Source organism: Mugil cephalus, chromosome 22 (assembly GCF_022458985.1).
Source record: "Mugil cephalus isolate CIBA_MC_2020 chromosome 22, CIBA_Mcephalus_1.1, whole genome shotgun sequence".
Lineage (NCBI taxonomy): Eukaryota > Metazoa > Chordata > Actinopteri > Mugiliformes > Mugilidae > Mugil > Mugil cephalus.
In genome coordinates this window covers 14,546,495-14,571,472 of record NC_061791.1, presented here as the reverse complement: position 1 = coordinate 14,571,472, position 24,978 = coordinate 14,546,495, and the positions used below count along the sequence as shown (strand labels likewise).

The 24,978-nt window shown below is 41.1% G+C and overlaps 1 long non-coding RNA gene across 1 annotated transcript in view; it reads right to left on the bottom strand.

The window, feature by feature from the left end:
- The window catches only part of LOC125000267, a 47,183-nt gene extending 24,873 nt beyond the window's left edge, over positions 1-22,310 (bottom strand). Inside the window, exons 1-2 of the long non-coding RNA XR_007111310.1 lie at positions 22,109-22,310; positions 21,825-21,958 (exon numbers count right to left, since the gene is read on the bottom strand). This is a non-coding gene — a long non-coding RNA (uncharacterized LOC125000267). The remainder of the gene's footprint in view (positions 1-21,824; positions 21,959-22,108) is intronic.
- Between the last annotated feature and the right edge of the window lie 2,668 nt (positions 22,311-24,978).

Below are 24,978 nucleotides of genomic sequence, written 5' to 3'. Positions count from 1 at the left end.
TGCAAAGCGACAGCAATGCCTCACAGAATTGCTTAATTAGGTATATGATTGAGTATTCCAACTGTAAATACATGTTTATTTCTAACCCCTACAGATGGAAGATAATTGATTTGCAATTTGTTTAAATAAACGTTCGTTTGGCTAATGAATTCTATGTTACGTACAGATTCCACATTTGTCAGTCCTTAACAAAAATCCTCTCCTGGACACTGTTTGAAGGCCTTTTCCTGTTAATCTGGAAGTCCCAACTGATGAACACACAAAAAAACATTCTTTTGATAGTCAAGGTCGGACGTCCACAAAGAAATCATCCTTTTATTCCTCCAAAAATCTTTAAAAGATTGGACTTATTCTCTGGAGTTCAGCTATCCGAGTTGTAATCAACATCCCTCCGAACCAAACATCTCCCACATCTCATTTCAACAAATGATGTAGTGACAAATAATGCACGGGGTACAAATGCATTTACATATAAATTAAAGCCCAAATCCAGCTATGGCAGCACAGAAATGTTGTGTTATGAGTCAATAATTTAGACTAATGACTGCAATAATAGCACTGTGACTGTAAAACAATGTAAGTGGATGACATTTGCATCTAGCATGTGTTCCCAACATCCCTGACAGACACCAGCATCACTCTTCTGCATTTATTTCATTTTTAACGGCTTATTGAATCATGTGACGAGGCGTGAGCTGACTGCAGAGAGCTCATTTTTAAACGTATTATTTATCCCTCTTTGCAAAGCTTTACATGAAAATTTAAAAAATAAATAAATAAATTAAAAAAGAAAGAGGGGCTTCGCTTTGCATCTTTATTTTTATCTCGGCGGCGTGGAAGCGGTGGAAACGCGGCCTCGCTGGCTCTCGCGTTCACACATCCCCAATAGGCTCGATTAGCGCCGAGTCACAGCTTTAAGAGTGTTTACCGCTAATGCTGATGCAGTTATTATTAATTATGGGGTCTGATGTGAATTTCTTTTATTAAACGCATTACGTTTCTGTGATTAAGTAGCAGGTTTACACGTTGACCAGTGAGGTCTTAACAAGATGAAATCTATCTGAAGGAAGAAAAACTGAGGGGGAGAAAAAGAGAGTGGGTCTAAATAAAGAGTGCAGCGTGACTTACAATGATTAAACTTATATGTTGTGGGCATGTACACAATATTAGGAAGGTGATCATAATGTTATGCCTGATCAGTGTATCTCACATTTACAATAACACCAATCGGCTAGGGCAGGGGTCTTCAAGGTTTTTCAGGCTACGGACCCCCAAACTAATTGAGAGATTAAGTAGATTCCCTACTATATGTGTTCTATATTAAACTTGGCCTGGTGCTATTTATAAATATACTTTATTATCATCATTTTGCATTCAATATTAAGCTATTCAAGTAATACACAGGTTGAAATATTCATTTTTTTATTTCAAACAGCTTTTATTTTATGCCATTTCTTCTTCTCAGCTTCAAGTCTTTTTTCTGAAGCTTTTATTTTGAAGCTCATCACGGTTTACTGCTGAAATGTGCAACTACTAAAGCTAAAGTGTTTAAGTTTTACTACACCCCTCCTCCTGGCAATGACACCGATTACAAAATGTCAGCATGTGCATACGAGTTGCAGAGTGTCCACTCTCTACAGTCAACTCCTCCGGTGCTATCCAAGAAGGAAAAGCAGAACCTATACTTATCCGTGTTTGTCCTTGTTATTCACCTCTTTCTTTTTTTTAAACAATAAATGTCCTTGCGTGTTGCCGTTTTGTACATATTGGTACTAAAGGGCTTTATAGTCACAATGTCACATTTTTTACTGGTAAATATAACATATTCACACAAGTGAATATGTTATATTTACACATACCTAGTCCGAGTCCTGGAAGCCACTCAGGTTGCATTGTCTTGCTCAAGGACACTGCTGAACCACAACCGGTTCTACCCACTGAGCCACTGCCCTACCCTTTGTCTGACTGCAGAGTTTCTTTTTTGTGAAGCATGTGAGACTGATCTTTGCGCTGTCATACTACTAGTTGCCATAGGTTACACCTTCGCCTTTGCTAAGAATGCTACATCGTCAATGCTAGCAGAGATGAGAGGCCTCACTATCAGGCCAGAATAGAATCTCTCCTTTACCTCACAGTGATTAGCTTCAATGCAAGTGCATAATTCGCAATTTCACAAGGATAAAGAATAATTGAATATGCTTAATATTAACTTTTTACCATCTTTCAGGTCATTATTCTGATCTTTTACCATTTCATTCCCATATAGTATTTTTAACTGCCTCTCATTATCTTCCCCAGTGAACTGCAGTTTCCTCACTGATATGAAGTTAAAGCTGCTGGAGTCATAGATGTTAATGATTTATTGTCGTGAGCTGACAACTGAGCCAACAAACCGAAAAAAAAAAAGACTGCAAGTTGTCCATCAAGCTCCTAAAAGTGGTACGCCATTTGCCGAAAAGGATGGTCAACCCTGCATATCAACATTACATTACTGCGAGAATGAGTGACATCTTAACTGCGCTGATACCGGAGTGGCCTAAATTTGTTTTGTCAGCTAAACAGGAGATAATTTAGTCGTGTGAAATTAACAGTCCACTGCAACGCAGCGAAGGCTTTCTGCTGCTCCTCTAATGAAACTGTAAACTGAACACTGGGGATCGCATGCCATGTCGATTGATTGCAATTTTACCTCCCCTGCAGACTAGGCTAGATTGCTCCCACTGTGGCTAGGCTTGCGCATGATGAGGCACGCTGTGACAAAAAAAGATACATTTTTGAAAAAAAAAAGGGAAAAAAAGCGCACTTCCTGTCGGAGTCGCGTTGTGGGGTGGACTGAGGTGCAGCGCTGCAAATCTGAATGCATCTCCACTGCTCCCACCTCGACCTCACAGCTGTGCCTTCGGTTCCCTCCCACTCTCCGAAAAGGTTAATGTGTTTTTCGAAAGCAGCCGCGTGCTAGGATATTTCTCAAACTTTCTACTCTGAGTTAAACTGTCTGACAGTAAATCAAATCCTGATCTCCTAGCTGAACCATATGCTGCAACATATGTTTCAAAGGCTTCTTGTTAACGCCAAGGCATCGTGTTTCGTTGTGTTGCTGTCGTCCTATCAGCCAGCCTCTTTATTCTCGGTACACGAGAAATTATCCATGACAAGTGTGTTGCTTAACTTGCATGAAAGAAATCACTGGACCGATTATGTCAAGAACTTTGAGGAAAGTTTCCTGGAAAACATCAGCTACAGCGAGTCTGTGTTCTTGAGATGCTAGACTCAACTTTGTGAATGCAATCGTTTTGGATATGAAAGTACATTTTCCAAACATAAACCAAAGACCCCAGGCAACACAAAAGTAAAGTTGGTTTTCATAACCACAAAGGTCAGAAATAACCTAACCCTGACCACTTTTAATGAAAGAAACCAAAGCTGTAAAAGTTGCAGCTGTAGAAGTTGCAGCAATCAGAACTTTTGTTGTAGCAGTGGGTCAAATTCCTAGCAGCGCTGTTTCTCTGAAGTCTGTGAAGCTTTGTTATCTGGTGAACCCAGTGGAGCATTTAACAACTACTGAAAGAGCAGAATGCATTTCAGGAGCTGAATACTGACTTAGGCCACGTACCAAAACAATCTTTCTCTTTCTCTGGTTTTCCTTGGCACCGTATTTCTCCGTAAAGATTGATCCATTGCAAAACTGCATCTAGTTGTAGAAAGGATGTAGTACATATCCCAGGCCTGTGTGGCGCTGTTTCTGCTGTAGAACTCCAAAAAAAGAAGACATACAGTCCAGATTACAGTTTGTAATCATTTTATCCTTTTTAGCTCACACAGCAACACTGTATATTGCCCTAGCCCCCCAAAAAGGTCAATATATGATGCAGCACCGTCACAAGCTGGTGGGGCAAGGACATCATCATATTCGTATGAGGCATCCACAGGAATGGAAAAAAAGAAAACGCACAGGCCCTGCATTTGTCTTTATCACCCTGGGACCTGGGTTCAAAAAGCTGCAGTTTCAGTCACCAAAAAAAAAAAAAAAAAAATCCAGATCTGTCAGAACTAAATGTGCAAGTCTCAACCAAAAATTGTAATTTGTGGCCTTAAATTCTACTTCGTATTTCTAATAATTAGCTAATGTGCTAATAAACTAGCTGTTTATTAGCACATTAGCCACCAAAACAACTGCGCTACACAAGGTCAGGAGCTAACTCAGCCAAGCATGACAAAAACTACAGTTGGAACGTTTGATGCTTATGTTTGGCACATTTGTAGCTTCAGGACACGTTTGGGCATTCGCAGCAAAAATGTGTTGACTTTTGGGACATGTAATCCTAATAGAGAATGTTTGTCAAGTGTGTCACAGTTGATGAACTGTCTTGCTGTCAGCAATAACACAACAATGGTTGGCATTGTGATATCTGCTGGCAAATTTACAGAATTACTTTGCTCCCCAATGGTGGCGATTATGTTGTTTTGTTTGCAAATGTTAATGACTACAGGTGTTTTTTTTTTTTTTTTGGCTAGCAAATGTTGCACTCAATAATATAACACACCACACATAATTCACTCAAAGCAATGATTTTACATGGTGAAAAGAGGTTCCCCAGAAGCTCTGAATTCATAGAACCCTGGTTACTTTTGTAACCTTTGTTTGCTTACAATGGTTGAGCTCAAGAATGTGAGGTTTGTTAACCTTTGTAAACCTGAGTAAACCAAAGTTTTGCACGCAAACTATAAAAAAAGTTTTTACATGGAGCAAAGCTTCACTCCAGCTTCATATAATATCAAACAGTCAACATATCCTCTACTGTCATGTGTATCAGATGTTTTTTTTTCTTTTAGGGTGGAAGATGCTGCTTCAGGAAATCATTTGTTTCCTTTTTGCAATCCACCCCTCTGTGGGACCTTCACATGCCCAGCAAAGGCAATCGTTAAGAGCTTCTTTTTTCTGCTGCCATTAAGGTCTAATATATCAGTTGTGCAGTCAATTGTACTTGACAGGCAGCTTCTTGAACTTGAACTGGGTCATCTGGTGACAGATAACATGGCCTGTTTGTTCAATTTCCTCCTTTGCAGTGGCGTGGCTCCGAAGTGAGTTATTATAAATCACTGTGGATGCGTTCATCATGTATCTTGTCAGTGGTGGGGAGAGTGGCTTTTGTGTGCTTGTGCGTGAGCTAAGAGAGCGATAGTACAGTGTGGGGAAGGAGAGGACAAATAGGACAGGTAGCAACTTGAGCATGTGTTCAGTTTATGTCAGTGTGTGATAGCATAGTGTTTATGTGAATGTGTGTTTTCACGGCCAGTTGGTCGGAGTCCACTTACATTGTGTATTTACACCCAGACAGCAGTTGTGTGTGTTCTTTGTGTATTTGGACACGTGTGTGTTAACATAGTTGTGGCAGGTGAAATCATACAAACCAGGTCACCCCAGGCCCCCTGGAAAGGCCCCGCTGTATGAGCTTTAATGTGACACCGAGATAATGAAGATCTAGCCCCCTGCCCGCTCGAGAAGGAGAGGTTATCGTCTGAAGTGGACAGTAGATACTGGGGGAGGATGGCAGATTACATGGCAACGCTGTCCTCATTCCTCAGCAGTCTCTGCTGGGGACAAAGTCTTCCTTTCTAATATTAAAGTAATATTACAGCAAGAATGTGAGCTAATTTTATCTAGAAGTAATCATCACCGCCATTTTTGTGTCAACAAATTTCTTCTGCTTGTCTCTATACCTGGATTTAGCACAGTGCTAAATTAAATATACTGCTGTATGTCAAAATTCTAATGAAGAAACCCCTTTTGAAAATAGACTGTATATAAATATGGACTATGCGTCACCACTTCCTTGCATTGGCTAAATTGACGCTATTTTCCCAGGGATACGGACGTGGCAGCGGCTTGCGAGTGTGGAAATTATAGTCTGCACAGTGTGGTCCGAGAGTGGAGCCACATGGAACCCCATTATTGATGACCCACCCACACTCCCACCACTCGCTAACTAACTAACTAACTAACTAACTAGAACGACAGAAAAATGGACACTAGAGTATGTGGTATTACATGAACTACCTAAAATGAAAGAAACCATCCTTGAACAAAAATAATGTGACAAGTATTTTAGTGTTTTTGTTTGCTGCAAGTCCCATCCATTAACATGGAGGTGGAGCTTATGACCTATACTGCAGCCAGTCACCAGGGGGAGCTCTATTCGCTTTGGCTTCACTTTTGAGGAGCAGTTCCGACGTCCATCTTTATACTGTCTATGATTTTGAATTACAATCTTGAAATCTTAGCCATAGGCCTCAAGTTTTTGTAATAACTTGCTCGAACTGCTATAATGTTCAACTCAAGTCTCTCCTACTATACTAAGTGTATCTCGTACTATAGCAACAGTAAACATTTGTTTAGCATTTGTTTGCTATTTGAGAATTACCAGTGCATAAATCACACCTTCTTCACATTCATCCAGACCTTTCATCACAGCACAACTGACATTTTAACTTCATGTAGCATAACATCAACAATGGATCTCCTTGTTCCTGCAATTATCACAGTGCACTAATTATACCTCGCTGTTTTCCTCACACCTGTGTTTGAAAAGTCACAAACTCGGCTGTGAAAAAAAAGTCTTTCATGATCTCGCCTTTTTTCTATTTTTTAAGAAGGGTGCAGCGATGAAACAACAACGTCAAGCTCCAGGTTTCCTGCGGACTGCAATGTGGAGCAGTCAACACCTATTTGTAAAGTGAATGCCAATTATTTATTTCTGTCCTTCTTAGAGACGTCTACAGAGGTTCATTTGTCGGAATAGCTGCCGGGTGCTCCCGGAGACACAAGACTAATGCCAATTGTCCGCATGGGGTGTGATGCAGTTGAGACCGTCACAGTGGGGAGCTTTCTTCAAGGCCGATGGAGAATGAATGATGTGGCGCGGAGCTCGAATTTCCCAAAGCACATCTCGCAAGAACCACATTCAAAGAATCCGCTGTAGGAAAACTCTCAACTGTTTTATCTTTTGAAAAGAGCCAGTGACAGACACAGCCCCAAGATTGTCAAATCTCATGCGGGTTTAGTTATGTATGATGTCCTTATTGTGTTAAAAAGCTAGGCTAAACATTAACAGGAAGTTAGAAAGTACCTGTACCCCCACCAGCTCAACTTGCAGAACCACAGTAAAATAATTTTGATTATTTCTTAGGATAATCCCTAAAAAACTATTTCCCATGAGTGGCAATAGAGCTCCAAGTGAAAATGTATTTTTCCCGTGGCAGCTAAAAAACAAAGCTCAAGCCGATGCCCAGTACATGTTGCTACATGATGCGTACTACTTTACTTTTAGACAGATGATCATCGACAACGCCAGCAATACTTCAGTAGAGACCTTCCAACAGAGTAGCTGGCCCTGCCTGGCTGTTTGGTAATTTATGCTGCTTATGATGGGATGCAGCATGTTGGTAGTTCTTCTAAACTACCAGTTATCAGTGCAAAAAGATTCCAAAAATACTTTCTAGGACCAACCAAACTGTAAAGTTTGACTTAAATTTCACAGAGGAGAAACACCCGATAAGCTAAATGGTACATATGAATTGTAAACATCTAATAGCCTACTTCAGTAAAGACAGAGTAAAAGTGAAAAAGGATGGGGAAATAAATAAAAATTAATAAATAACCAGGCTAATGAGAATAAACAAAGTGGCCTTTGTTTTCAGATTCTTGTGACAGCTCTACCTGCACATCACAGAGATCACAGCTTCCCGAGGATGAACCAGACGGAAATTTGTCTTGACAGCTTAAGTTGCGACTGGATCAGATTACGGCACCATTAATGGACGAGCTGAGCGCGCGTCTTTCGACGCCGAGGGCCCGACCAGATTTAGTTACCAAGAGTAGCCTGTGACCTTGCCTGTGTCCATCATACTGTGAAATATTGACAGGATCATTGCAAGGTTTCAGTCAAACGTCAGTTTACAATTAAGTAAGGAATCGCTCAGTCTCTCCTTTTACCCTTCATGAGTCTTAAGTCTTCAGTTGCAGGGCTGTATTAGGACATTTTCTATCCTATCTTTTCTTGCAGTATGTTTGGGGTAAAAAAAAATGATGACAGTATGAAAGCTGTCAATCAAACGACTGGGCCACGATCCCTTGAAAAGGAGTCTCTCACTTCTTCCCTGATGTAGTTATTTTGTAGTCTGAAGAAGGTGATTTTAATACAATTACAAAAGTTTCAAGGCCCCCATTATTCATTCCATCTCTACCAAATTACATACATACAATACTGACAATGAGTTATTTCTTTGTGAGTTCTATGTAACACCAGATAATGCAAATATATGCATTAGAAGTGTTCAGAGTCTAGTGTCAGTCAAGTGACTCAAGTCGACCAAAACAACTAGACTACAAAAGAAGAAGTTGAAAACGTCATGGCAGAAGGTCCTGAGCTCATATCTGCCAAGGACATTTCTGCATGCAGTTGTGGCAATTGTGCAGGAAACGGAAAGACTCAAATGCAGGATTTACTCAAGGAGCGAAGTAGGATGAAAGTACCAAAGGTAAATTAAATAAAACTTTTGTGAACAAAGACATTGTAGAATGTGGCAGGACAATCTAAACATTCGTCCAAAAACAAAGCGGATAAGGAAAACAACGAACGTTAAGGGGAAATCACACATGAATTGACAAAAACCTAAGGGCATTTATGGGCATTTATTGATCTGGGTTCTTGTCTGTACTTGTGTTCTTGTAGACTTGTGATAAGTCACCAGTTGCTGTCCAAATCCTGTTCCAATTCAAAGTATGCATCTGGCCAAGCTCTGTCTGTTTTATCAAAGCTTCATCAAGAGGTGACTTGTATGGTTTTAGGGGAGCAAGGTATCCCAGGATGCATTTCATGGGTGAAACAGAACCAATTCCACAATGAACATCCTGTCCAAAGTTTGTGTACTAGGTATTAAGCAGGACATATAGGGGACAATGATCTTCTCAAAGTAATACAGGAAGTAAGCAAAACACCAAAGAGGACGTTCACGAAATAAAAACCAAATACTGAAACAGATACGGGAACTCTGGAGATGATTAAAGGATTTTTTTTCTCTTATGCCAGTGTAGATTCAGTCGAAAGACATGCATGCAGAGGAGCAGCTTGTTAACAGACAAGGCAGGCAACAGCTTGGGGCCCCAGGCCAGTTCATTCCCCTTCGTTCAACCTAGGTACTATTATCTGCATACACATGGTCTCTGCCATTTGTAGAGTTTTACCTGCATTTTCAAAGACAGTCACGTTTTGCATATCATTTTGAGATCATAATTCAGCAAACGCTACCTAGCTTTGGTTTTATCACCTGGAGACTCCAGCTTTAATTGTAACCACTACATGCTTAGACAACACTTACCCCATTTTTGACCTTATGCCCTTGCTTCCGTGTTTACCTCTGGTATTAATAAGCACTCTTGTTATGTAGAGCCTAGTACCAGTGCTTCCTCGAGACAAGCGAACTGCCTCAGGATGTACCTAAGGGTCCATTACTACATCCAAGATAGGGGTAAGACCAAGACAACAAATGCATTCACTGGCTTCTTTTCCACAGAATTGCTAACTACGCTCGCATTATTATACTGCGAGGTGAACTGTGCCAGAGGCCAACTTGCTAGCACTAGACTGGTTACTAGCCTGTCATAGCGAGGCAGAGAGTGATGTAGGCATATGGGCTCCACTTGTTATCTCTCCAGCAAATGAGGAAGGGGTTGTTTGTCTGTTCTCTGGCTTTTTGATAAGCAGCTCGAGAGAGCGGGGTTAGGTGTCACCGTACGGACCTGGTTTCAGTATAATTACAATGCACGTCAAACCATTCATGCGTTCTGAGTGCAAAACTGTCTTCTCATGCATTTCTTTTAATGTGCGGATGTAATCGTACCAGCTGTAAATGGGGTCCACATCTGAACCTTGCCCTGAAATCGTTTGCCCTGCAGGGACGGGCCAAGATGTTCCAATAGTGAAGCTATTGGACATTTTTATCTTGAGATTCTGAGCCAGGCATTAAAACTGAGCTTTGACCCCTGCAGATAGAGCTAGCGAAACAACAATGTCCTCCTCAACAAAGCCTTTCCAAAGAATAATAATGACAGAATCACACATTAAATTTAACATGTTTCTCTACTTCTCCTAATTGCTGCCGGGTAGGTTGAGCATACCCACAAGACTAATATATGCGTTCAGTGTGTTAGTGCCAGCTGTCCCTTTACTTCAGCTGTTCAGCCTCTGTGTGAAAGTGTTGCCCTCAGCGTCCTGTTCCAGTTGTGAGGAAACCTGTCACCTGCAGCTCAAGGGCAACACTGCTGCCCGAAACCACCCCCCAGCTCCACATACCTCTTTAAATTCCACTTGTTTTACACAAATAAAAAGTTGATTTTATATCTACAAGAAGAGATTCAGAAGCACCACCAATTTTCAAGCTAGTCCGGGGACAAAACGCTTTCCAGCAACCGCATAACGCACGAACAAAGCTAATTACAATGATTATGTGAATATGTTCACCTTGCCGCGCAGGCCCTTCACTAAAATCAATTTTCATGGTTTAAATTGGATGCCTTAATGAAGAGAGGTTCTCTCCGTGTTTTAGCGCCCGTCACATTTTGCTGATTGATGTCTGGTTCAGCAATCGGGGGAGGGAAACGGCAGGAGAAAATGTAGACTTGGACAGACAAAGCAAAATGAAGTTCCACCAGGACTAATGTTATGAAGTGATGTCTCTGTGTGCGTGGACATTGGGTTTGTGCACATGACATATACACTCTGGTTCCTTTACTGGTAAATATAGGATTTCATGCGAACACTGAGTGAGAACAAAAAGGTCTTGTTTAAATATTTCACGGACCAATCACAAAAACTGAGGGACAATATCTCCAGGATGTGATTCAACGAAATCAGGAGTTAATTCACATATTCAAAATTATGTCTTTCATATGTTTAGTTTTAGCCTAGTGATTAGTCCCAGCATTGGTATCAGATGTCCTTCATTTCTTTGTTATACCTCTAAATCAAGCTCTTGCTAATCTGGCTAAATTGATAGCTTGGATTAGCAGCGCTTCAAGGTTTTAGGGATAGAATTTGATGAGTCCAAACTTATCATAACCAAGAGAAACAATGTCCAGATATATAAAAAATGAACTCAGATCATAATAAACCCTAGTTTTCTCTCAAGGCCAATAAGATGGATGCCAGCCAGAAAGCCAGTGTGGCTACAGCAGACTTCTTTGGTCCAGACTAAAATATTTTAAAATCTACTCAATGAATTGGCATGAATTTTGGCACAGACGTTCACCATTTCCATATGACGCATCACAACACCTTTCTTGATCCCCTGACTTGTCCATCATCTTTTTAAAGACACTTACATGAACTTACATGGCAACCTCATCATCCCAGCTTGACACAGTCATGTTAGTATTGTCGCTGTATGTAAGACAACTTACTAGAGTGCATATATTACATGTAAAGGATGTGGCATGTGAAGGACTCTTGGCAGTACCACAGATTTGTTTGTAGTATGATGAAGGAATTCATGCATCACGTTACAAATCTTGCTGGAACAACATTAGCGTTAGCTCCGAAAGATTATTTACTGTCCACCACTCTCCAGTTGTTTGCTGGAAACAAAGCAGTCATGCTTAAATTATTTATGAGACATAATGATGGGATAGACGCTAGATGGAGAGTTTGTCAATCAACATGAGACTTGGGGGGAAAATAATGCTGGGAAGGAAAGGCCGTACAAAGCGAGCATCTTACGGTGAGATGGAAACTGGCAGTTAAAGTAAGGAAAGTATGTTTCCACATTGCAGAGAGTTAAAGCCTTTCATAGCAGAGAGAGATTTTCCGAGGAATAGCAAGACCTCGGCTTTGGCTCGCTTCAGGGAACCTGTTTGTAGTGTAATGTTATTCTGGCCTGTGGACACATCGCGTTCTGCCACAACAGAAGGAGACTCGACGGAAGGGAGGCGAGACGGCATTCAAACAGCATATATTAAATGTCTTCTTTCACCGCTTTCACCTTCTGCGTTGGCTTGTCCTTTGAGTTTGTCTCACGTCCCCGGGCTACAGCACTAACAAGGCTCCCCACTAGGGTCTCTGGCCACTCTGCATATAGCTCACTGTCACAAAGTATAAATACACCAGTCGGAATAGCGACAACTTCCTTCATGAACTTTAATCTATTGAGTCGCTCTTTGGGAAAACAAGAGCAGCCACAAACAAGGCTGACTTGGATAGTTGTTTCAAGGCATGAACGGATCAAATGATTGTGATTCAACGATATAAATTTAAATCATTTGTGAACATTAACATTTGACAACTCAGCTGACAAAGTGTTCAAGTGATCATCCTGTTTTGAAAATGATAATCCCAGATTTTCTTGATCAGTGCCAAATTTAACATTACGCTACACAGCCAACTTGCAATTTCCACATTTGGTTGAACTCTTGTTTTCCTTTGATCATTAAGCAGTGTTGCCAGATACATCTGATTTGAATTTTATTTTGCAGAAGAGTAGCTAGATTTAAGTGGCTGTGGTATTTGACTGCTACAGTTTGCTCGCTGAATAATTTCTATGCTTCAACTGCATTTTTTTAATGATAAACTACAGTAGTGTCAGAAATCTGGGTACTTTAAGTTCTAATCAAAGTGTAGATATATTTTTGGTGGTTTGTGGTTCTGTGGAAACCATCAGCTGTATCTGGCAGCTTGCTACATTGCCTTCTCAGTCCCAGTGAAGCAGGTAAATATCTAGGACACGGTACATAGCCTAAATGGGAAATCTTATGTTACTCGTGTTATTCAAACCTACAATCATGTTACAGCTCTCCTAGTTAATGTATGCTAATAATAGATTATGAAGGGGTTATCTCAAATCACCTATACTGTGAGTCAGGAGTCTTTTTCAGGCCGAGGACCTCCACACTGATGGAGATATTAAGTAGGGACCCCCCCACCTACTACATCTGTTCTATATTAAACTTGGCCTTATAAATATACATTATTATTATCATTTTGCATTAAAATATTAAGATAAACATACCTGACATAAACATAAAGATAATGTGTCTTCTGCCTCCATTTATCGCTTTACTAAAATATGTTAGATTCATGATAATTTGCATTTAAAGAAATTTTAATTTGTGGGGGAAATAATAAAAAAAAAATATATATATATATATATATAAAATAAAAATGTCTAATCAACCAAAAATTTTGGGATCCACCCTGCAGGACCTTCGCGGACCCCCTGGGGGTCACAGAATCCCTGTTGAAGATCTATGCAATTGAAACCATTTTTTTTTTGATTATACAGTACCCCAGGTTCAAAACTTTATCTTTGGAGAGAAAGGAGAAGGTGATTTTGAATATATACTTTGCGTAAGTACAAACATTCTTGTGGTTTTTCTCTAAAAGATAATTGCTCTCTTATTTTTGTTGCCTAGTTGCCGAGGGCTGCCTAAATCTTCATTTTACACCACAACATGTCACAGACTGCAGGTGAACATAAAATTTTAAGTTTTCCCATTAGTACTCAACTAAACAGTTGGCCTGCATGAGCTAAGCATCAGAGCCAGTCTGCAGGGAGGCCATGCTACCATCCATTAAAGGCAACAAGGTTTCAGGAAGGGTTGGTGCTCTTCCTAAGAATTAAACTTGAGGAATGGCGGTCACTGATGCTACCTGACCTCCTGTAGCAGTACTATGCTGGCTCTGCCATGAGAAACCATCTCTACTGTACAGGAGATGAAGCAGCAGCGGAGAAGGTTATCCCATATTGTTCGCTAATTCGCGGAGCCCTCTGAAGGTGATTCATTTTATGCTCTATTGTTCTTTATATGATGAACAGTGAGGTGTTCATTACACTCGGATGACTTCCACTGCTGCCAAACACGGGCAGATGATTATCAAAGAGATACGCTGAAATTGCAAAGCCAATTCTCTCCGAGACAGGAAGTGTATTGATAGGTCTGCCCTCCTTACTGTATGAGTCCTGTGCCAACGTTTGTCCTTGAGGCAATTTTTCCCACGGGCTTAGCTAAACTGCCTTCCCTTAAGCTTTGGCTTTGCTGTTATTTCTCCACTCTGGACTGCTAGCTGGACACCAGCCCAGTACCCCTACAAATTCCCCTTATACTAGACATTTCCTTGCCTCATGAGTTGATTCCAAGGTTGTGTAGCACTACAAAAAGGTAATATGCCCTTGTATGGTTTTAGAATTTTATGCAGTAGCTTATGCTACAAGTCAAGTCTGATCAAACCGCATGTGTTCAATCCTAAATAAGAAGATTAGCTGAAATCTATAGTATATACATATGTGTATTATTAAATTGAAGAAATTGTGAAGTTTTGCCATTTACTTTTACTAGTTGCCACCAGCAGTTACTTTTTCTCTGAAAGAATTGTCTGTACTGGGCCAAAAGCCCTGGCTTGTGAGCACCCCCCTGTGGTGAGGAGAACACAGTGGGGAGCTGCAACACAGACAGGAAAGTTGCAAATCTGAAAAAAATAGACTTCGCACATTTATTATTCAGGCTTGTCAAAGCTATAGCAAATTATTCTAACATATGTCCTGTAAAATATGTTTGATTTTGAATAACTTGAATATTCCAAGCGTGTCGGACATCTATTTAATCATTCTCTATATACATCTCTCTATATACATGCTGACAAGTCACTGATCAAGCTGAAGTTAATTAAACTGAAGTTTTGTCACCCACATTAAGTAGTGCACCATCAGCTGACACTTTCTATGAAAAATTTGCTGTAGCGGCCCATAAGCCTCGACTTGTGAGCTCCCCCTTGTGGTAAGGGAAGGTGCCATACAAGTAGCATGTAATGTCACATGTTGATTATGCATTTATACTCGTCTGCATAGCCAGTGGAGTTATGAGCATACTTTTTATTTTCAAGTTATTAATAAACATGCATTTCATAACTGAAATCGTCTTCTGCTTCAGCCTATAGATCCTTCTAAAACCCACACAGTGGACCTTTAAGGGTGAAGGAAAATACAGACACTGTGATCTGAAACCAAGATTTCATGGTCTTTGAGGCATGCAGTATACCCTGCAGCTGACTGAAGCCAAAGGGATTGTTAAATGTGGGGAACTGCAGCCGCCTTACAGAGAGAAAGAAAAATCCACAATTTCAGGCGTGTGATGAATTACAACCTCAGAGGTCTATTAGTATCTGGTGCAGTTTCCTTTCATGGAGTGAGAAAAAGCCTGTGTTTGTTCATCCACAGTCTGCCCAGACCGGTGACCTTTTTACCTCACGTCATGGCATGAAAGATGCAACCTGCTGCTGTATGAATTCTGGGTAACCTTGGCCTGTAGACAGGACATGCCTAAGTATAGAAGCCTGTGGTGTGATAGGTCAGGAGGAGGCCTGCTCCTATACGGTAAAAAAATAAAAAAATGAAAAAAACTCTGATTAAAGCTGATCCCGCTATCCTGCGTGCATCTCAGAGAGACATGCGGACAGCGGCATCATCCCGAATTCATGCAAGGAACGCACGGTCAGGAATCACTGTGTGATGATCCAAAGTGACGTTAAGTGAAGCGGGATGGGTTTTTAGCAAGCCGAGAAGTGGGAAAGAGCGAGCGATACGACGAAGGGCCGGAGACGTGCTGGCACTTGAGCCTGAAGTGAACTCTTCCCGCGGATCCAAACTTCCCGTAGTGACACTGCTGCAAGGTGCACGACGAGGCCAACGTGACAGACGGATCAGAATTCAGCTCAGACTTCTTCAGCATTTGTACATCTCCTCCCAATTATCATCCAGAGTAATTACTTTCATTTAGATGCAAGGGACAAGTTCTGAGTCAGGTTTTTTTTTTTTTTTTTTGCTGGATCAGAGTGTCTGTTTATAGTTGCATAAGATTTGAGTTTTAAATTATAACTGAGACAGACACTTCTAGGTGTTTTCGCTGGTGAGATAGAGATGAGCATCGGAGAAAGTGCTGTGACTTGCAGCATATTAGTTGGAACGTCAGCAGTTTGATTGTAATTAAACACCAAAAAAAAAATGGTGCTCTACTTTCCCCCCCCCAACTTTAGTAGCTGAGAAAAAGATCTCAGGCCGTCCGGCGTGAAGGAGCGTGATTAATGACATCGCCGTGTGAAAGGAAGACGAAAGTCTGCGTCATCTATTGTTTTTGTTTGTTTGTTGATTTCCCCCATTCCTCCTCTGTGTTCAAGGCAGAGTTTTAACAACATCCCAGTCTCAGCTGTGATTTATCACCTGGTTTTGTTTGTCTTCCTCGGGACAGTCTCTGAAATTAATTTTGTGGGATGGGATGGGATTTTTTATTTATTTTTTATTAAGTCAAGGGTGCTTGTTCTTACTTCATTTCATTATTTCTATCCTCATTTGCTCCAAATACCAACTGGCTGCCACCGACATTAATACTTAACCTGCTTGCCAGGTTTAATAGAAGTTAAACGCAATAAATAAATTACAAAAATCAGTCTGTGCCGCAGCGTCAGTGTATTTTAAAAGATGAATTTCCACAGTCAAATCTGCAGAAGCTGTAGTTTTATGTTAGTAGCGGTGTCCTTGTTGTTTCTGGTCTTATCTGTTATGCCGTTTGCTCCTCTACAGTTCCTGGTGCGTGTCCCACCAGTTCTGCCTGTCCTACTTTACCGTCTTCTCCAATATTGCGATTGTTTTATTGTATTCTCAGCGAGCCGCCTCGTGTTGTCTCTGTCGTGTCGTGTCACGAAGTCTTGTCTAGTGCCGTGAGTTAAAGTTTTGGAAAAAAAAAATTATTTGGGATATTTCCTTTACGCTCAAATATTTGTCAGTTTCACAGTATAAAAAATAAACTGTGATGCTAGGATGTGAGTGTCAAACTCTGTCCATAACCTTTTACTACAAGAAAAGCTGCTGAGAAACTGCACTCACATGAACTCTTGAGGAGTAATTTACTGGACGTATACAGGAAAAACTAACAAATATCGATCTCATCGCGCCAGTATCTATCTAATACAGATACTGCCCTGTCGATATTTAGACAAAACTCTACGCAGCCAGTGGAAACTATTGCTATTAGTTACCTACAGTATACAAGTACTACACCGATTCAATGCAAGGTAGTTTGTAACAGCTAAAGTGCGAGTTGGAGGGAGATGGTGGAGACCAAAACAGTGAAAAAAGCAACATATATAGGTAAACATAAATATGCCTCTAACTGAATGCCAATTCTTCATCCCCAGGCCGTGCACAGCTGTTAAATACACACTGAACACTAACCCATTTGTACTTACACATTTAAAAAATATATATATATATTAATTTTTTTATGTCTGTGTGACTAGATACTTAAGCCCCTTTAAATGGCCTCTTGGGGCTCTGTGTTTGAGATAGCCTACATGTGTAAATAGGCAAATGCTTAGAATATCAATAGAAAATAACAATAAAATGCCAGTGCTTTGTTTATGAATGAGCCCCTCCCAAAAACCACTTTAGAAATACACCATTTAAACAGCCTCCCTATATTTAATATTTTACTTGCACAAAAGCATGCAAGTTTGATTTGAAGCACAGATTGGTCGAATGTCTTGATTTACGACAATTAAATTCAAACACGGACATGTTAGCCCTCCCACCCAAGTTGGGCGATATGCAAATCTATGAGAAAATCATAATATTTTGTGAGTAAAATCTCAATTAACTGAGTATTTAGTCATTATTAAACAGATGTAGTAGTGTAAAGAGCCGAATGTGGTGCAGTAGAAATAGAAAGTGGCATTAAAACTAAACAAGCCCATGACGAACTCTGTGACAGGCTAAAGAAAAAAAAAAAAAAAAGAAGCGGCCAATTTAAAAAATAAATGAACATAACCTCCGCTGATTCGGCCTAATTACCAAACTCAAATTTAAGAGAAACATGCGAGACCGCTGAACTGAAAACTCTAAAGCAGGAAAAGTCACAAAGGACAAAAGAAGGACACATTCCCAGGAAAAGGAAACTTTGTTTTTCTCCTAAAAAGCTGCCCGTCGCAGAACACTTTACTAAAGTTAGAAAAATAAATGGCAAATTCTCCCCCTGACGGCGGCTGACTCAAAGCGTTCATTTACTTGTTTTGGAGCTCTTTACGGGTTCATTTCACAGTCAGGCTGACAGTCCTGCTGCTCAAACTCTGCCCATAACCCAGAAAATTCCCCCTCAGCACTGTCAACAGTCCACACATTTGGCCTCCCACTCTCTGTCAATACCGCCGGAGGAGGCCTGTGTGTGACGGCAGCACGCCGTGGAGGCTCTTCTCCTGCCGCTCAACTGTCCACCGTCAGATAGGTGAGGGGCTTTCGCTCTCCCGGGCCGCGACACAGACACTTTAAAACTCCCGGAGTTATTAAAAAATTAAGCAGCATTAAGCGTTGCACAGCCTCGATCAGAGGCAGACAGGGAGGTTGCGAATCTGAGAGATGCCGAGCCGTCCTTTCTGTCGCACACAAAAGCAAAATCACCTCAATAAAACTTGCTCTCTCCTCCTTTGAAGCCGGCCTCTATAAATAACTTCCCAGTGGTATTGGAAGGAGGGAGTGCAGAGAAAACCGAGCTAAGAGTGCCCTCTATGTGCAGACTGCCGCTTGCAAACCTGGCATCGGAGAGAATACATACGAGTATCAGTCACACGTCGCAGATGTTGAGCCGTGGCTGCGTCTTCACAGCATGGGTTGGCTCAATATTTGACGGGTGCGCCGTCTGCCCTGCTGCACGTACCTGCCTTTTTTTTTTTTTTTTTCTTCCTTTCCCCCATATAGGCTCAAATATTAGGAGGTGGAAGTCAGAGGCGAGGCTTCAGGGTGCCCTCTCTAAGTGCAGTGTCATCAGAAGTTAAGTGGGGAGGCAGGCCAGATCAAAGCGGCGAGGCAGATCTTCACTGTCTGGGTTCATCTCTGCTAAGGCCCGGGAAACCCTGTCACAAACTCAGATGCTCAAAAAAAAAAAAAAAAAAAAAAAAGATTTTCCTTCCGGACTCATTATTCCCTCCAGCACCGGATGACGGTACACACACCAGTCACGCCTCTGTAACTCGAATCAAAGCGCTCCGTTTGAAGGCGGGTTCGGTTAATAAGTCCATTATGGAGCCATAAAAACCGCAATTAGACGGAAAATCTGGAGACGGTGTCGAAATCCCAGCTGATTTTCCTCCAACCAGATTACGCAAAAGACAGCGCTTGTCACCTGCAGTGACTCATCCCGACACGCTGCATCAATTAACGCTCATAACAAATAAAACTATAAATATCACGGGAGCACGGCTACAACAAATGACTCGCGTATGCATATACATGAGCATATGGGAGAGGGGGATCTGTTGTCTTCCATAATGACACTTTTAATGAATGTATTCGTGCATTTGTGCAAATAAATTAAATGAAAATATATATTTCACAGAGGACATATTGGAGAAGTGCTGCAATCGAAGCAAAAAAGGATGGGGGGGGATGCTTCAACATAGTGAAGCTAAGGAAGGCCGAATGTTTTCAGAGCCATGAAAGAGGAATTATGTTGTCAAAATATTTGGAGAGCCTGTGAGAAATGAACTTGTAAAGCCCCCATTTTTTTTCTTCTTTCTTTCTGGTTTTCTTGAACTGATGCACAACCCTGACAGATGCTGGCACAGTATGTGAATCCTTGGGCGAAGTCAAAACAAACCAGAGCGATGTCATTTCATGCAATTATGCAATAAATAACAAGCCAAATAAAAAGCGTGCAGTTAAATTATTAAATGTAATATTTTATACGTGGGCACTCACATCGTCGATTAATAAAACAGCTCAAAATCTCACCAACAACTGGAGGGCTCCTACAATGACAATACAAGCCCTTTCAATAATAAGGTCCATTCCCATAGAAATACATAGAAGCCCTTTGGCTCTAGGTCAGGAGAAAAGAGAAGACCAAGAAAGGCTCAATCATTACCCCACTCTCAAGCTCCTGGTATCTCTTCTGAGCATTTTATTGTCTTTCAGCTCATGTTTTGATTAGAGAGAAAGATTATTTTGTATTCATTGGTGAATCTGTCACTTATTTTGTCAGTAAGTTGTAGTAATTAATAATTATTAGACTAGCAATTGGTTTATCAAATTATACTATTCATCAAAGGTTCAAATAAATTTACTGAGTGTAGTTTAAATTTTAGTAAATGTGCGACCCCTTCATCGCCTTCTTTTTGGCATATTGGTGGTTTTGAGGTTGTGGTCAAATTACTTCCCTCGGCAGAATAAAAGTATTTACAACAGCAAGCGTCTCTTACGCGTCCAAGTCTCTGTTTAATGAATTGCCTTGCTTTTGATGTTTGTGTAAGGGATTTTTAGTATTTAGTTGCTAAGTGGTTTGGTCCAAGCCACGGGTAGGAGGTTGTGCAAATGGTCTTGCAAACTTCTAGATTGCCTTTGTGTTTGGGTGCACAGGCTGTGGTTCAGTCCTGTATCCTCATTCCCCATCCCCTACCCGAACCAGGGTCCCCTTCCCTTCCTTGGGAGAGAGGGAGCTCGGGCACCGGATCGACACAACTGTGTATTTTGTTGAATAGCAGTACAAAGGGCTAAGCTAATCTCTTGGTGGTTGAAAGTCACGTAGTTGTGTGGTGGCAGCATGGAGGACGGTGACCTCTATTGAGCCTTCTTGGGGTGTTGTGAGCCTTAACCTAACGAAACATCAGTGAAGGGAGGGGCCCACTTGAAAACCCCGATGATACTTCTGCTGTTGGCTAGGCTAGTTAGCTGGTGTCTCTTTGTCGTTGGCTGGTAGCCTACTGCTAGCCTTCTGGTCGGTTTTCAGTTGGACTGGGCTTCTGAATGTGTTTTGCCTCAGATCTTGACACAAGGGATTGTAACATCTTATCCTGTGTATTAATGAATTTGCGATGCGTCTAAATATTCTATGCAAATCAAAAACATTTTTTATCTAACACTCAGTAGATGAAGACTTGACAAAGAAACTCACTGGTGGAGACCAAAACAGAGCTAAAAAGAGATCAACAATTAATGTTGCTCTGTGTGTGATGGATGGGAAACAGGAAACCTTTTGCTACTATTTTGCTATGTTCCACTTTATAATTTCTTGCAACCAGAGCAGAATGGATTTGTTTGGAAAAGTTGCATTTTTAAAGTAAAAAAGCTATTCCAAAATAGATTTAAAGGAAAGACTGTCAGGTGTAGCTCTCATTCTGCTACCTTTATACTACCGTCTAAGTAATCTCCAGGAAAATCAGACTCGCTGCCCCCGTACGATCAGGATTATGGCTTTTTAAAGTGTCTTTCTGACACCTAGCTGCGGTGCGATCCAGCCAGCAAATGGCAGAACACTCGCAGAAGAATGAACAGCCAGTTCTTCACTGCACAACCTGGCGCTGGAGCAGACAGATGTGCTGATATGCCATCTATAGCCGCGGGCCCTTTCTGACTTCTAAAGGCTTCCGCTGTCAAAATGGGGCGCCTGGGAGTGCATGACACAAAAGTTAAATGAAGGTTAAATGGAAGCACTTCAAAGTGGGAGATCTCCACAGAAAAAAAAAAATAACGGAGGAAAGGTTAATGCGTGTCTTGTTGAGACACCGGAGCAGCTTGTAGCTTTTGGCCGTATCGGTTTGAGGTCCAGTTTGGGTCAGAACGCCTCCGGGCCACCGTTTATTGGCTGATAACAGGGTTTTTATACTGATGCTCTGAGAGCCGCTTTCTTTCAGGTTAGATTTTCCCCTGCTATAGCTTGAGCACATATACTCTGATATTGGGGCACAGAAAATATTGATTTTGCACAGACTGACTGTGAGTCAGCTGCTATCACCCACCTCTGATCTGATGGAAGTGGCCCCTCAGTGGTTGCTGATGCAAAGAAACAGGCTGGAAGTGCTGCAGGAAAGCTTCTTCTCTTAAATTTTTCATGGGCTCCAGTTTTGTTGCACAAGCCGAGTGTTTTACTTCACTTAAAAAGTAAAAAAAGAAAAAAAAATTACAAGGAAATGTGGGTTAGAGTTTCAAAGAGTTTTGCTTGGGAAACATTCATGATGTTGCACTCATTTGCACACATGGAAGTAGCTGTAGGAAAGGAGGCTTGAGAGAAGCTCAGACTCACCTCTGCACACCCGGTCAGCTGCTTCGTGAACTGGTGCTATTGGATCGATTGTCAGTTTTAGAATTTAAATCTTAAAAAGTACATAATAAGGTTAAGGGCTTGTGCAGTAACCCCCACAAAAAGATTTCTTTGAAGATGTTTCACCAACATTTAGGAACCTACAAGTCCAGTGCCCTTGATTCAGGTTGTTTTTTTGTTTTTGTTTTTTCTTTAGATATAAAATGACCTGTGAGAAAGACCTTCACAGCCATATAGAAGACTCACTTATAAGATGTACAAGGGCAGCATGCTACATCTCAATGTATGACTTTGTGTCAGAGTCCACATGACAGCCACACAGCTGTGTTGGACCATGTGATTGGAAGCAGAAACAGCTGACGCCAATAAGCCAATTAAAACTTCTCCGCTCCGCACAAAACGATCTTCCATTATTTGGTTTAATGGAAAAAATGGGTTGATCTAACGTCTAAAATACAAAAGACTTTCCGTTTATTTTTTTTGTCCAATACCAAACTCACAGTCGCTGAGCCAATTTGGAAATGGATGTTTTATGCACAAAGGACGAAAATGGTTCAAGCATTTGTTGCGTTTGCATTGGTGCTAATCAGGAATAAATCAGAATATGAATGGCTGAGTATCCAGCACTAGTGGGACAAGAAGGAGTTCTAAGTGAAAGACTGAGATTTCTCTCTGGTTGGAATAAATACATCTTCTTTGTGCATATTCGCCCCACATGGGGTGCTCATAAGCTGATGAGACGATCTTCCAGAATACATGTCAATCTTCAAATTCAATGTCATGGCGTATCCAAAAAAGCAGAAACAAGGGCAACCGGACTAGAAGAGCTTCTTATAGAGGTTTCACCACTAATCCAAGTGGCTCCCTCAGAAGTATTGCCATGTATGAATGTCTGATAGTTTTTGCACATCTTTTCCTTCTCAGTGTCTTTACTTAACCATTGGGTTGTTGTCATGTCCATTCTAGACAGATTCCAGTAAGTGTGCCAGAAATGTCAGTATCGAAACAGAAATCATGTGTGTTTTTCTGCAGCATCCTTGTACGACCACCGGTAGCCGATAGGAAATCAGAGGAATAAAGGGAATTGGAAGCAGGTGAATGTAGTGCAATTATCGACTTCAAAAGAATAGTAACATTTCCACTGGGCTGCCCACGTCCCTACAGTGCTTAACCTATTATCACAACATTGTTAGTGAAGTGTGGTTGGCCTGTATGCCAATGTGTCAGCTAATTGCCAACCAGCACTCAAGGGCAGTCGACCGGAAACTCTGAGGCTTTACCGAGAATTCATTTTGACACCATTCTGAAGGTCGACCTCTTCAGCATTCAAACCCCAACAGGTACCCCTAACCCCGACCCCCACCCCCACTGGGCTTCCCCGTCCTGCTGAACCGCCGATCACAGGAAACTGGAGAGGAGTATTGTTCTCTCTTTGCCTGGTGACCCTTACTGCCCCATTAAAATCTAGCCTGAAACTCCGCCTGAGGGTCTGCAGCCATCATCAGCGCATGCAGCCTCGCCAAAGCGCCGCATGCTAATGAGATCGTGGGGGATCGGGAGTGGGGAATGAGGGCACGAGTAACGATGGGCTGATGCCTGGTTATTAGCAGGTTCGATGCAGGACCGGCTGCACTTTGACTCTAATGAGAGCTGCCGGTCCCATCCAGGTGATGCTGTGTGCCGAGTGACGACGGAAAGGCACACAGAGATAGTATGTTTCGTTGTGCTGACTTGCTAAAGGTTCTGTTTTCATTTGGTGGTTCGCTTGTTTGCCCAAGTGTCAGCAGGGTACGAGAAAAAGCTGAATTTTGAGATAATGAAATCCACCACGAACACTGAATGTGACAGAGCAGTACCTGCTGTTTTGTATTCACAAATACGTATTTGAATCTGATTCTCTGGTGTGTTTTCTGTATGGCCATAAAGATTTAATCATGTCAAATGCATCATACCCGGGTTTCTGAGACCTTTGCACACATAATAAATACCTGCCTGAAAAGCCTGTTGTATACAATTTGACACTCGTCATCTGCCTGCCTCCTGGTGGATTTATCCATGCTCTGCAGTCAATGGCGGGCTTTTGGCAGCCATCTCCAAGATGGCTGCTCTAAACGAAACAATTTTCCAGTTTGCTAATTTTGAAAAGGATGCATTGGAAACATAGTTTATGTTCATACACAGAGTTATCCTAAAATCGTCTTGAATGTTTTGTATCATGTTTTTTTGTTTGTTTGTTTTGTTTTGGGTTTTTTTGTCAGCTTTTGGAATTGAATTAAACTGATGTCTGTTTAAAATGTAGCTTAAATTATGAATTATTTTATTCAATATTAGCCTTGTTCAGCTTTTTTCAGGCCAATAACCCCAAACTGATGGAGAGATTAAGTAGGGACCCCCTACTTAATATATGTGTGTTATATATATTAAACTCGGCCTAGTACTATTCATAAATATACATTTTTATCATTATTATAGTGCGTTCAATATTAAGCTATCCCTTATCCCTTTACTAAAATATGTTCATCCCTCCTGCAGTACCTCCACGGACCTCACTTACTTAATATATTTTTACCTACGCATAAACTTCAATATATTTTTCCTTGAGGTACGATACAAAAAGTTTTCAAAAGGCAAAATAAAAAGTCAAACCAAACAAACAAACCAAAAGAAATGTTTGAAATGTTCCAGATACAACAGACAGTCTTTTTCTGTTCTAAAATAAAGAAAAATCGTGGTCAGTAAATTGCCATAAATGCCCAGTTTATCAAATATGGTACGAAATGTGAAAAGGCCGTCATTATTTTTGCTCTACTACTTATGTTATTTTTTTATAGATTTTTCTGATTCTTATTTCA